The sequence below is a fragment of the Anabrus simplex genome, unplaced genomic scaffold (genome assembly GCF_040414725.1).
Source record: "Anabrus simplex isolate iqAnaSimp1 unplaced genomic scaffold, ASM4041472v1 ctg00000124.1, whole genome shotgun sequence".
Classification (NCBI taxonomy): domain Eukaryota; kingdom Metazoa; phylum Arthropoda; class Insecta; order Orthoptera; family Tettigoniidae; genus Anabrus; species Anabrus simplex.
Genome location: NW_027130073.1, coordinates 57,306 through 70,905, shown reverse-complemented (window position 1 = coordinate 70,905; position 13,600 = coordinate 57,306). Strand labels below are relative to the sequence as shown.

General features: G+C 39.1%; 1 long non-coding RNA gene across 6 annotated transcripts in view; it reads left to right on the top strand.

Annotated features, from left to right (window-relative positions):
• Positions 1-13,600, top strand: part of LOC137503445 (uncharacterized) — a 282,266-nt gene that overhangs the window by 222,736 nt on the left and 45,930 nt on the right. For all 6 annotated transcript variants that reach the window (XR_011019127.1, XR_011019128.1, XR_011019131.1 and 3 more), the window contains 2 exons: positions 4,016-4,046; positions 9,776-9,806. This is a non-coding gene — a long non-coding RNA (uncharacterized lncRNA). The remainder of the gene's footprint in view (positions 1-4,015; positions 4,047-9,775; positions 9,807-13,600) is intronic.

Below are 13,600 nucleotides of genomic sequence, written 5' to 3'. Positions count from 1 at the left end.
TCCTCGAACCTCAGCCCATACTCTCATATCTCGGGGTCACAGTGGATATAGCAGGCCAGCAGTTATCTCTACACCATGCAACCCAAGAGAGGACTCTTAAACTCATCAACTTGATTAGGGACGCGGTTGAGACCGGACACCAACAAATCGCTGGATATTTGGCCTGGTTGGCTTATGTGATGGGATGGCCATACTTTATAACAAAGCATGCGCTATCGGGGGAACCATTCTGGATCAAGCGCCTCCTCACACCGGAATTCATCGCGACCCCCCGTCAGATTGGACTTCACCAGTGGCCGCTTACGATATACTCCGACGCCACCCCATGGTCCATCGCTGCGGTGGCTCCAGAGTATAACCAAGGCTGGGCACAGGCCTTTCATCGCCCGCCACCCATCCACACGGCAGAGACGGCAGCAGCAGTCACGGCAGCACTATGGGCTCTTCGGGACCTTCCACCGGGACACGACAACATCACAGTGTACACTGATAATGCTATTGCTCTATGGTCCTTGAGGACAGGTAGAGGACCTGTACTTCACAACACAATGTACATACTTGTATTGTTTGTAATGTTAATAAAGGAAGCAACAGAGAGGGGTGTGTCCCTCTCGTGGTGCGCCATCTCCTCCGCAGCCAACCCGGCTGACGCTCCTTCTCGGGAAGTGCTAAATTATTTACACACGCACCCGGACCTTCTATAAAGGCGGGGCGTCCCGAGGAGGAGCGTCAGTCTGAACTGTGCGGCGGAGGCGATGGGACATCACAACTAAACTGGAGCGGCTGCTTCGTCTGACGTTATGTGATCACAGCTGATCAGCATGGTGGACTCCGGCTCCTCTGAAGTAGTCTCTGTATTGTCGATTCTGATGTATTTAGGCATAGGATTTCAAGGATAATTTAATAAAAACCACCTATTCAATACTTTCCACGTTTAATGTGGTTTGAATCTACATGAATTTATGTAGACTTATTAGGTCAGGTACATGTTTCACCCATTATTTTGGGCATCTTCAGCCTGTAGACAACCTTTAAAGATATTTGGTACATTATAATGCTCAAAAACACAACAAGTACTCAGCGATGAGCCAACATATGAGAGAAACGGGCCATCACTTTACATCCATAGAGAAAAATCTTACCATCATTAGAAGCATAGGTAAAGGGAAATTAATGAACGAACTGGAAAATCTACACATCTTTTTGGACCCAACCTACAATAAAAATAAAAATCTTAACGATGTCAACAAAATTAAAAATCCTTTGTATGAATTAATACCTAGATTAATTCATATTTTGAATTCAAATCAAAGTGAAATCCCTCAATTTTTTAAATCTCTACACTCAAATGCTTCGTCCACTATGCCAAAAGTTAAGCCCGCCCATGTCGCTTCTAGAAACTCCCCTCCAGCAATAACACATACGCCCATAGACCAGCCTACCCTCACTCTCCCTCCATGCCCCGCCCCTCCATTACCGCACCAATACAACACCAGGAGTAGAAATGTTGTTAAGACAGGTGCTGCCGGAACAGACAGGTCCATCTAGTATGCATTGAACAAATAAGTAATTTTACAGTTATGAGGAGTTAGTTTAATACATTTTGTCACAACGCGTGCTCTTAATTCTTAATTTAAAATTTCTTTTTTACTTCATTACAGATAATGTTAAGATCCCTCCCAAAGTCCAAGCAACACATCAATGGGAATTTATTCATACAAGACTGTATCAAGTGTTTAGGATGTTCCTTCTCAATTAAGCAGCAGCCTAAAACTAAGAAACAGCTTAATATTGTACTCTTGACAATTCCTTGACGTTACATAAGATCCGAAGTCAAGATGCTTACAGTTTCATTCATAACAACCTTCTTGACCAGTCTATTTACAACAATTGGTTTTAAATCTCCACTAGTGTTTGACAACACATTTCAATATTAGTTACGTCAAGAACATGAAAATGAAATATGTGGGTCAAATAAGCCCCAGTATCAATATTTCCGGAATAAACTTGGTTATAAATCAAAAGAATATAGAAAGGGTTAAACAATATTCATATCTTGGAACCATAATAAATGAAGACTGGGATTGCTCACAAGAAGTCAAGGTACGCATTGGAAAAGCAAGAAGTGTGTTCCAGAAAATGAGTAATGTGTTTAAAAGCCACAATCTAACTTTAGGGAATAAAATCAGACTTCTGCACTGTTATGTATTTTCTGTTCTTTTATATGGTGTAGAGAAATGGACCTTAAATAAAAACACAGAGAAGAAGCTGGAGGCCTTTGAAACATGGCTTTATAGGCGGATCCTGAGAATATCTTGGACCCAGAGAATTACAAACTTGGAAGTAATGAGAAGGATGAACACAACACCTCAGTTGATCAAGATAGTGAAATGCCGAAAGCTGCAGTGTCTGGGTCATATAATGCGCAACACAGATAGATACAACCTACTCCAAAAAATACTCCAGGGGAAAATCAACAGCAAAAGAGGTCCTGGAAGAAGAAGAATATCTTGGCTTGACAATCTTAGAGGCTGGTGCAATATGTCATCAGTTGAACTGTTCCCCGCTGGCACAAACAAGACAAAAATAGCCATCATGATCGCCAGCATCCGAAACGGATAGGCACTGAGAGAAGAAGAAGAAGAAGAAGAAGAAGAAGAATCAATATCCTCCTTTCTCAAGACTTATGATAAGAAGATCCATTTTACTTTTGAACATATTTTTAAGTTAAATAGAATAGAACTGCCAAGTTAAAACACAGTTAATTTAAATTTATATTTTCAATCTTGATCAGCCTACAATTAACATGCAGTTCAAAAATCTCCACTTGTTGTTGACAACACATCCTGACATCAGTTACGGTACGTCAAGAACATGATATGGTACAGGGGTCAAATGAACCCCGGTATGTAATATCCTCTTTACCCAAGACTTATGATAGAGAAAGAAGATCTATTTAATTTTGGACATATTTTCAAATTAGATAGAATAGGACTGACAAAAACATTTTAATGTGTTAAAACACCATTAACTTATGTTACCCACAGTTATGTTCAGTTCACATTTTTTAAATTATTATCCTGGCATATTAGTCTTAAGAGATCATTAATGTTTGTATATCATCGTTGCCAGGACAAAACCTCCTATGTGATAATATGTTTTGGAGATATACTGACCCTCAGCACATACATTGTGAAGAGCGAGAATGCCTTGACAATATGCACACGAAATTGCACCTTAGATGACAGAACCTTAACGCCCTAAGTTCTAAGCTAAAATTATTTCACATAGGAGGTTTTGTCCCGGCAGCGACGATATATTGTTTATATTGGTTTGTATATATTGGTTAAAAAAGGTCCCAAACCTTGACTAAAGGTTGTCTACAGGCTGAAGATGCCCAAAATAATGGATAAAACATGTACCTGACCTAATAAGTCTACATAAATTCATGTAGATTCAAACCACATTAAATGTGGAAAGTATTGAATAGGTGGTTTTTATTAAATTATCCTTGGAATCCTATGCCTAATGTCATCTTCAATACAGAACAATAATGAGAGTTCTTACTTGTAATCTGATGTATTTGGCAAAAGTTTTACCGACATTTCACAAACGTGACTTTGTTGCTGAACTCCCCATATACCCTATACATGTTTAAATTGAGCTTTCATGTACAAGCTACATTGCATTTACAGTTTAAGTGGCTTGAGGAACAAAATTTGAACATGCGATGATGCAATAAAATTTTAAAATCTGAATTGAAAAGAAATGATGCGACGATTATGCAGTGAAATATGGTATAATCTATTAACATAGAAATACAAAAAATGTGTTTTATTGCCGTGTTCCAGTTAATGGTTCATTCAGACCTTTCTCATTATCTCACTCATGTTTTGAACAAAATAACCTAAAACTAGATTGAAGGTCAAAAGATTGGCTATGTAAGAGATTAAAATAATTAAAAATGTATTAACTGTAGAATAATCATTTAATTACTTGTTTGTCTTTTTTACAGACCAACCTGTTGCAGTTAAAATGAAATATAGGTAAGTACCACAGCAATAGAAGGAACATGACAGCTTCTAGAGTACCACCCTGAAATATTTGTGATATTTATTTTTTTCTTTAATTTTCAGTAGTAGCTCTTTAAATACCATAAATGCGGACTTTAAGGTATGTTTTATAGCTTCCTGTGTCTATTTTTCATTAACAATTATTTTATGGGTTTAAAAGGTGATTTATAGTGAGGTGTCCAGTATTCCATGGTAAAACATGATCATATACTTTGAAACACAGGTAATGCAAACAAGAAATAGCTGTTAAAAAGTACTTGAAATTAATTTAAATTTGGAAAACATTCATAATTTTCTTAGGAATCAGTGTACAAGATAAGACTTTCCCCATAATTTCCCCCATTTCATAGACATCAAAGCTTTGTCCTGGATGATGACAAGCTAAGAAAAAGAGACAGTCTATCAACAACAGAACACGTTCTCCTTTGGGGAGCTTTACAATTTCAATAACATTCCTCAAAAACTGTAGGGGGGTTATCTTGTTTGGCCATCCTAAGGGAATAGCAGCAGTAATCAAGACAGGCATTGTACCAGAGAATATTCTACATGAAAAATAAACTCAAGAAAACTCAAACTATGGAGGATTATGGATCCCAGTCACTCTGATTGCTGCAATAATTGTGACAAGTCTGCCAAGTCTGATAAATGTTGCACCCCAGTCTGCCTTATTCCTTTTGGAGCTACAGTACTGTTTTTCCTGCTGTTCGGAGAGCAGATAATTCTGGATTTTACTGTCACAAATTCGTACAGGTAGTACGGTACTGAAAGACAACAAACAATACAAAAATAGTTGCCCTGCTTTAACTTTTAGATCTGAGGGTTCTTACAGACAGGTGAGGACGATGCTTCATGAATCTCCTCATCTGTTCCTCTTCAGCTATTTCTTTTTTTTTTTTTTTTTCTCCATAACTGGGAGTAGTTCCTTATTGGGAACCCCAGTCTGCCTTATTCCTTTTGGAGCTACGGTAGTGTTTTTCCTGGTGTTTGGAGAGCAGATAATTCTGGTTTTTGCAGTCACAAATTCAATGAACAGTACAAAAATAGTTGCCCTGCTTTAACATGTAGATCTGAGGGTTCTTACCGACAGGTCAGGACGATACTTCATGAATCTCCTCATCCATTCCTCTTCGGCTATTTCTTCCTTTTTTACCATAACGGAGTACTTTCTTTGCTGGTACAGGGATACTTGTAACCAGTTTCCTAACACCCCTTTCCTGGTCAAACAGTAGTTCAGTTATGCGATGTACTTCCACAATCAATTTTCTTCAATCTCCAAAAATAACATACTTTTCGGCTGTCTGTTCTTGGGTTATGACAGACAGCTGATGGATGCCTTCACGGAGAAGTGAAATTGAATGTTTGCAATCTTTTCTGTTAGAAATGTTGGCTTCTAGAGGAGCCAGAGCTGCTTTGACTCCTTTCTTTAAGACATAACCCACTGGAGAGAAAATAGCAGGAGATACTTTTTCAAAAGGTACAGTCAAAGGTTCCACTTTTACAATACTAAAATATTTTTTACCATTTAATTATCAATTAACAAATGTCAGTACATGTTTCATCTATCTCATAGAAATCATCGGTCGAATAATTGTTAGAATAAGTACAATAGACAAGGACAAAACACATCAAAATGATTTGACCGGGCGAGTTGGCCGTGCGCGTAGAGGCGCGCGGCTGTGAGCTTGCATCCGGGAGATAGTAGGTTTGAATCCCACTATCGGCAGCCCTGAAGATGGTTTTCCGTGGTTTCCCATTTTCACACCAGGCAAATGCTGGGGCTGTACCTTAATTAAGGCCACGGCCACTTCCTTCCAACTCCTAGGCCTTTCCTATCCCATCGTCGCCATAAGACCTATCTGTGTCGGTGCAACGTAAAACCCCTAGCAAAAAAAACCCAGAAAAATGATTCTAATTACCAAATACGTCAGTTAAAATTCATTTTAAATTTTTGTTTGGAGAATGTTCTGGAGCACAAATATTTGGTTCTGTTAAAATGAAGCCAAAGATATTAAACACATGTGATAGTTCCAATAAAATAAAATCTTTGTCTTCACTTTATTAGAATCAAACATTTGTGCTCCAGAACATTATCCAAACAAAAAAATTTAACATTATTGACGTATTCAGTAAACTGAAACATATTTTAATACTTCATCACGCCAACAAGAAGAGCTCAATTACCATGTTTTATTGAACTATCACATGTGTTTAATACTTTTATCTTCATTTTAACAGAACGAAATATTTGTGTTCCAGAACATTCTCTACACACCAAAAAGAAATTCAACATGAATTTTAACTCATGTATTTGGTAATCTGAATCATTTCTGTGTTTTTATCCTTGTCTGTTGTACTTACTCTCACACTTATTCGGCTGATGATGTCTACAAGATAGGAGAAACATGTACCAATATGTGTTAATTGTTTATTAAAAAATAAAAAGTATTTTAATATTGTAAAGGTGGAACCTTTGACTGTATGTGTATGTTGTGTATTCAGCCCGAAGGCTGGTTTGATCGACTACACCTTTTGAAAAAGTATACGAAAGACAATACGGGCTTTACAATGAAATTTTTTTATGCAATAGCAGGAAATAGCAAGAAACATGAACCATGGAATGTGTTCTATGGTGTAAGATGTTCTGTGTTCCAAGGTACAATAGGATATAGGTTTCAGTAAGGAGGAGGGTGTAATAAATCACTGAAATCCGCCTGTGTACTTTGTGATAAGAAACACACTGCAGGTTTTTGTACTAATAAGAATGAACTAAATATTTATTTTTGGATGCTAAAAAAGGTTACTTCGTCTATAGTATCCAGGCTTGATCACCCAGCTGCATCAAACATTCACTGAGGGGCCATCTTGAAAGACCTTCATTCTTAACATGGGAAGTGGTAAATACAGGAACTTAAGGTAAAGGTAACTACAGGTGCGAACACAGGGCAATCACAAAAGGAAAAGTCCTCTAAGTTTTAATTACTGCATTGATTGGCTGATCACAGTGAGTGCCTTCTTTTGTGTCATCACCTTAACATGGTTACATATACAGGTACATTTATGATTATAAAAACCAGAACACCTTGAAGACTAGAGATAGGAAGTTCGTATTCACAGGACATGTTCATTAGTATGTTCTGAAGCAATGATTAGCATTTAGACCATGTCGGCTCAAAGGTTCAAGGTCCACATTGATATCTCTGCGCAGCACCAGCTGGTAAAATGTGCCTGTGGCTCTCGTTGCTATCAACCGAAGGTAATGGATCAGTCTTACTTGAGCAGACCTGCGCGATTCCTCGCAAACGTATGCGAGAACCGTACCATCAAATGAGTGAGTTTGAACGAGGGCACATTATTGGCATGAGAGAATGTGATGCATCCATCTGGGAAACATGCTGTTCATGTGAGACGAAGTGTGTCTGAAGTGTAACGGGTGTGTACAGAATGGTTCACAGAAGACCGTAGAACATGACAAGATGGGTCTGGTCGCACCACCCAGACCACCCACGGAGAAGATTGACACCTCATTCGAATGGCATTGCAGGATGGATCTGCGTCATCCTCGGCTCTGGCGCAACAGTGGAACAGCGCAAAACATCGTACACTATCAGGAGTGACAGTTGGTCGCCGTTTATTATGGTCTGGCTTACCTGTGCGTCGTCCACTTCTCCACTACCTTTGACTAATGTGGATGAACATGCTAGACTGCAATAGTGCATGGAACGACGTCACTGGGGACAGGAATGGCAGCAGATAGTGTTTTTGGATGAATCTAGGTTCTGTTTGTTTGAAAATGATGGCTGCATTTTGGTTCACCGCTGACAGGGAGAGAGGCATCACATTGACTACATTTGCACAAGACATGCAGCACCAACTCAAGGCCTTATGGTGTGGGGTGCTATTGGGTACAACCACAAATCACAGTTGGTGCGTGTCCAGGGCACTGTGAACAGTTTGACCTACGTGAATGACATCCTGTAACCTGTAGCCGTACCCTTTCTGCACTACACCCCAGACGCCCTATTTCAGCAGGACAATTGCGTGACTACATGTTGCTGCACAAACACGTGCCTTCTTGTTTTCACAGGATGTCAAGACTGTTGCACTGACCCGCCAGATCACCGGACTTGTCGCCAATCGAAAATGTGTGGGATATGGTGAAACGACGGGTGCTGCGCTGTGATCCAATGCCAGCCACCAAAGATGAACTGTGGAACGAGGTGAATGCAGTATGGATGGCTCTATCACAGGGCGCCATTCACACTTTATATGCGTCAGTGCCATCACGCATGGAACAAGTTATCAGTTCCCATGGAGGAACCAATGCCTACTAGGCAACAGGATCCGTGCTGAAACTAGGTGACTCAAATGCTAATTGTTTCCGCAAAACATACTAATGAACATTCCTGCGAATAAGAAATTCCTATCTCTAGCCTTTCCTAGGCCTATAGGGAGTTCGTAAAAAACAGAGTGTATTTTCATATGATTATGAGGCCATTTAGGGGTTTCAGTAAGGATGTAAAAGAAAGGGCTGTTGGACCCACACCAAGATTACTTCATACAGAACTGGATCAGACCCAAAGGGAAGCAGCTCAATTTGTTCTGGGTGATTTCCAATAAAAGAGTAGAGTTCAGAAAATTTTGGAAGATTTTGATTGGATAGACTTCCTAGTAAAGGGACAAGCTGCTCGACTAAGCAGGATCTTCTGAGCTGTCAGCAGAGAGATGGCACGGAATGACATTATTAGCTTGAATGGAGCTTTTGAACATAGGAAAGTACATGAAGATAATTGTAGAATTCAAGAGGTCAAAATGGAGCCAAATGGGGATGGAATAATTTATTGAGAGAAATGTTCAATAAGTCTCCAAGTTCTTTGAAATCATTAAAGAAAAACTAGGTAAAATTTTATAGGGAATCTGCCACTATTGTTTTCTTGAGAAATTTAGAGAGGTAGTTTTTTGTTCCTTTCTACCCTGTAACATTACAGCAATGTACACTGACTCAGCTGTGCTTGTAGTTTTCTGATAATGTGTCCGAGTAGGAATCATAAGCCTCACTTCAGTTTCTGTTGCACTGCTATCTACTACTCTCTGTGGATTCCAGTGGCGTTTCTTCCACTGAGGGTCCCCTACGCTCGTAAGGGAGCTCAAAAGCCGTTTGATCGCTTAGGGTGTGAGGTAATGCAGCCAAACATTCAGATGTCTTAAGAATAATCAGGAAAGAAGGTGGAAAAGCGAAGGTACTGAGAAAAGAAAGGAAAGGACTACAAACAGCGCAAAATTGAAAGACTTCCTAGGCCTCTCGTATTTAATACCGGTAAAAATGAACAAACTATGCTCCCAGTTGAAAAACTTCCTAGGCCTCTTATATCTAATACCGGTAAAAGGGAACAAGAGTTGACAATCTCCAAACCATGCTCCCACTTGAAAGTTGCCTCACCTGACTGGCAGGGAATGCCGTGTATGTTTCCTACTGACCTCACCTATAGGTAATAGATCGCAGTTTGATCGTGGGCTGGAAATTTCACCTGAATAATCATGTGGTATCAGCTAGGGCATTTTGCCTTAAACCCCAGCCAAAATGTAGAATGAACCTGGTAACTCCAAAGATCTCACAAATGTTCATCTTCATCATCATCATCATCATGAATTCTTACCAAAGAGCCTGTACTCTGTATAATTAAATGTTAATTTTTCTCTTTCAGAAAAACAATCCATCCTTTAATAATTTTAGAGGTAAGTGACAGTAATTTATTGAATGTCTAGTGACTGTGAACAAAGACTAAAAAATGAATCTGATGTTGAAGGAAGCATGAGAAAAATAATGGAAAATATTTCTGAACTCCGGAAGACCTTTTATTTGTGACCATATATATATTGATTTTTGATCCTTGGCAATTGCCCTGTCATAAACTTTTTTTTGCTTGCTTCTAACAGTCATGTTTTAATAACTGTAATAAAGTAGGCTACAGTTCACTGTAAATGATTACATTTGACTGTCCTTTTCATAGACTGATTTTTAGTATTTCATTGTAAACTGTGTTTCTTGTGAAATATCCTTCAGTTTCGGGGAACTGACCCTGGTGCGTGTACTTATAATTTTAATTTAAATATCCCTCGCAGCATTAACTCTTATGTTACATATAATGGACCATGGCTGAAAATTCACTGAGGTAAGCAAAATACCTATTTTATCAAAACTCTGACCCTGTGCTTTGTTAATGGTCATTGCAAAAGCAAGACGTAACGGGAACTGCCTCCTTTTAAATTTGAAAGGCAAGTTACTGTCAGTAGACATAAAATCAGTCCTAGGTAGATAAATGATGTGATTCTTGGAAGCACCTGTAATGACTTCTAAATTTGTATATTTTTCATACTTTTCTCTATCATACACACGCAGATTACTAAGTCAAAGGCCTTGTGCATATTTCTTATAAGCATGAAAATTTCACAAAATTTCAATTTTGATATATGTGGAGGCATTCCAGATGGCATAATGGAGTGTAGGTATTCTATGAGTCAGCATCTGGCAACAGAGTATTGACACTGTTGTATTACTTGAAACTTCCTGGGATTAGGTGAAGAAAGTCTTCATTTATACTGCTACAGTCATAATTGAAGGAACTCACAATTACTCTGTTATAAGTTAGTAAGGTGAACAATTAAAGTATATGCAATTGCCAGAAATGTGACTTACCAGTGAATCATTACCTTTTTTTTTGCTAGTTGCTTTTACGTCGCACCGACACAGATAGGTCTGATATAGATGTTGATTCCCATAGGGAATCTGAAATATTTGTCCTGAATGAGTAAATTTCATCATCATCATCATTTCCCTTTATCCAGCTGTAGCCGGGTAGGGGCAAATATGGTTCCTCTCCACTTTCTTCGGTCTTTCCACCACTCCTCCTCCAACACTGTGTCCCAGTCCAGGTTTCTTTCTATAATGCTGCGTTGGATGGTATCCTTCCATCTCAATCGTGGTCGTCCACGGCCTCTCCTTCCTTGGATTTGCATTTCCATCACCTTTTTTGGCATTCTTTCGTCGCTCATTCGCTTTATGTGCCCAAACCATCTTAGTCGGCTCTTCTCTATTCTATCATTCATTTTTTCCACTCCAATTTCTTCCCGGATTTTCTCATTCCTTATTTTGTCTCGTCTACTCTTTTCCCGGATTTTCTCATTCCTTATTTTGTCTCGTCTACTCTTAGTAAATTTATAATACCAATATAAATGGTCCGTTATTGGACATTATAAATTTTCCAGCTAACTCATTCTTGGTTGCCAGCGTTTCGCCCTCGTGTGCTAGGGTGGGCTCATCAGTTGGTACCTAGCACACCTACCAATACGCTGGCTAGTGCATACCGTGGAGGCCACTGCGTAGGCTAACTGGAGCCACTGGCAGTGCCAATGCACTAAGAGACTTTGTCTCATTATCAAAAATTGATGCCTGCTTGGCCATCAAATGATATAGATGTTGATTCCCATAGGGAATCTGAAATATTTGTAAATGATTACATTTGACTCGCCCTGTAATCATTACTTTTGAAGTCATTGGGAGCCCTAATAATATAATTTCCTATTTCACGTTTAATTTCTTTATTTCTTCATTGTAGTAGCCTTGCAACAAATTCCTTTTCGGAAGGCTTTGCTCACATATTTGTTTTCAAGTGCAATACTTTAATTTTTAACCATTTTGAGCATTCTTGATTTATGCCTCAATTACCTAAGCCCTTCCACCTTCGGATATCACAGGAAGAACTTGGCAAAAATCTTCTTTGAATATGACAACCTTACCACCCATTTCTTTTTCATACCTTATAATTTCCTTTAGTAGGCAATCAGTGAAATTTACTGCCAATGCAGGAATCATTGAAGCTCCATCATCAATAATGATGGCTGATTTTTTCAGAATGTCTGCTTTTGAACTGTTCCATTTAATTCATGAAACTGAACTTCCTGTTACTGGAACAGGCAAACCAAAAGTGTTGTGAATTGTCTTATCTGGTAATAACAAGGCTGGGCAAGTTGGCCATGTGGTTAGGAGCCCGCAGCTGTGAGCTTGCATCCGGGAGATAGTAGGTTCGAATCCCACTGTTGGCAGCCCTGAAGATGGTTTTCCGTGGTTTCCCATTTTCACACCAGGCAAATACTGGGGCTGTACCTTAATTAAGGCCATGGCTGCTTCCTTCCCATTCCTAGGCCTTTCCTATCCCATCGTTGCCATAAGACCTATCTGTGTCAGTGCGACGTAAAGCAAAATAGCAAAAAATAACAAGGCTAAAATTCCTGTCCATCCAGCAGTGTGCAAGAGTGACTGAATGGGTGGCTACATTTCTAGAAAATAGATCTCAGAGAATTAGAGTAGGTGAAGCTTTATCTGACCCTGTAACCAGGAAGTGGGGAAATTCCTCAAGATAGTATTATGGGACCTTTATGTTTTCTTATATTTATAAATGGTATGGGTAAAGAAGCGGAATCGGAGATAACGCTTTATGTGGGTGATTTTATTATGTATAGAGTAATAAATAAGTAAAACGATTGTGAGAAACTGGAAAACGACCTTGATAATGTTGCGAGATGGGCAGTAGGCAACGGGGTTAAAAGTCAGGTTGTGAGTTTCACAAATAGGAATAGTCCTCTCAGTTTTAATTTCTGCATTGATGGGGTGAAAGTTCCTTTTGAGGACCATTGTAAAGTACCTAGGTATTAATATATGGAAAGATCTTCTTTTGGGTGATCACATACATGGGATTTTAAATAAGGGGTACGGATCTTTGCACATGGTTATGAGAATATTTAGGGGTTGTAGTAAGGATGTAAAGGAGAGGACATATACTGGTAAGTCTCTGGTAAGACCCCAACTAGAGTACGGTTCCAGTGTATGGGACCCTCACCAGGATTATTTGATTCTAGAACTGGAGAAAGTCCAAAGAAAAGCAGCTTAATTTATTCTGGGTGATTTCTGACAAAAGAGTAGTGCTACAAAAATATTGCAAAGTTTTGGCTGGGAAGACTAGGGAGAAAGGAGAAAAGCTGCTTGACTAAGTGGTATGTTCTGAACTGTCGGTGGAGAGATGGTGTGGAATGACATTAGTAGATGAATAAGTTTGAGTAGTGTCTTTAAAAGTAGGAAAGGTCACAGTATGAAGACAAGTTAGAATTCAAGATGACAAAATGGGGCAAATATTCGTTTATAGGAAGGGGAGTTAGATATTGGAATAACTTACCAATGGAGATGTTATATAAATTTCCAATTTCTTTGCAATCATTTAAGAAAAGGGTAGGACGTAGAGAATCTGTCACCTGGGCGACTGCCCTATACGCAGATGAGTATTGATTGATTGTGATTGCAATCTCACCTGTCGTTCTAATCATGTGTCTTAAACTTGAATTAAAGAATGTTTTCTCTCAGCCTCCTGGAGCTTTGAAACAAAAGATGTTCTGACTTGATTTTGGAGAATTGAACTAACATAGAAGGATATTCATAGACAACTTTCACAGAGCCCTCTATCAGGCTGGCATTGAAA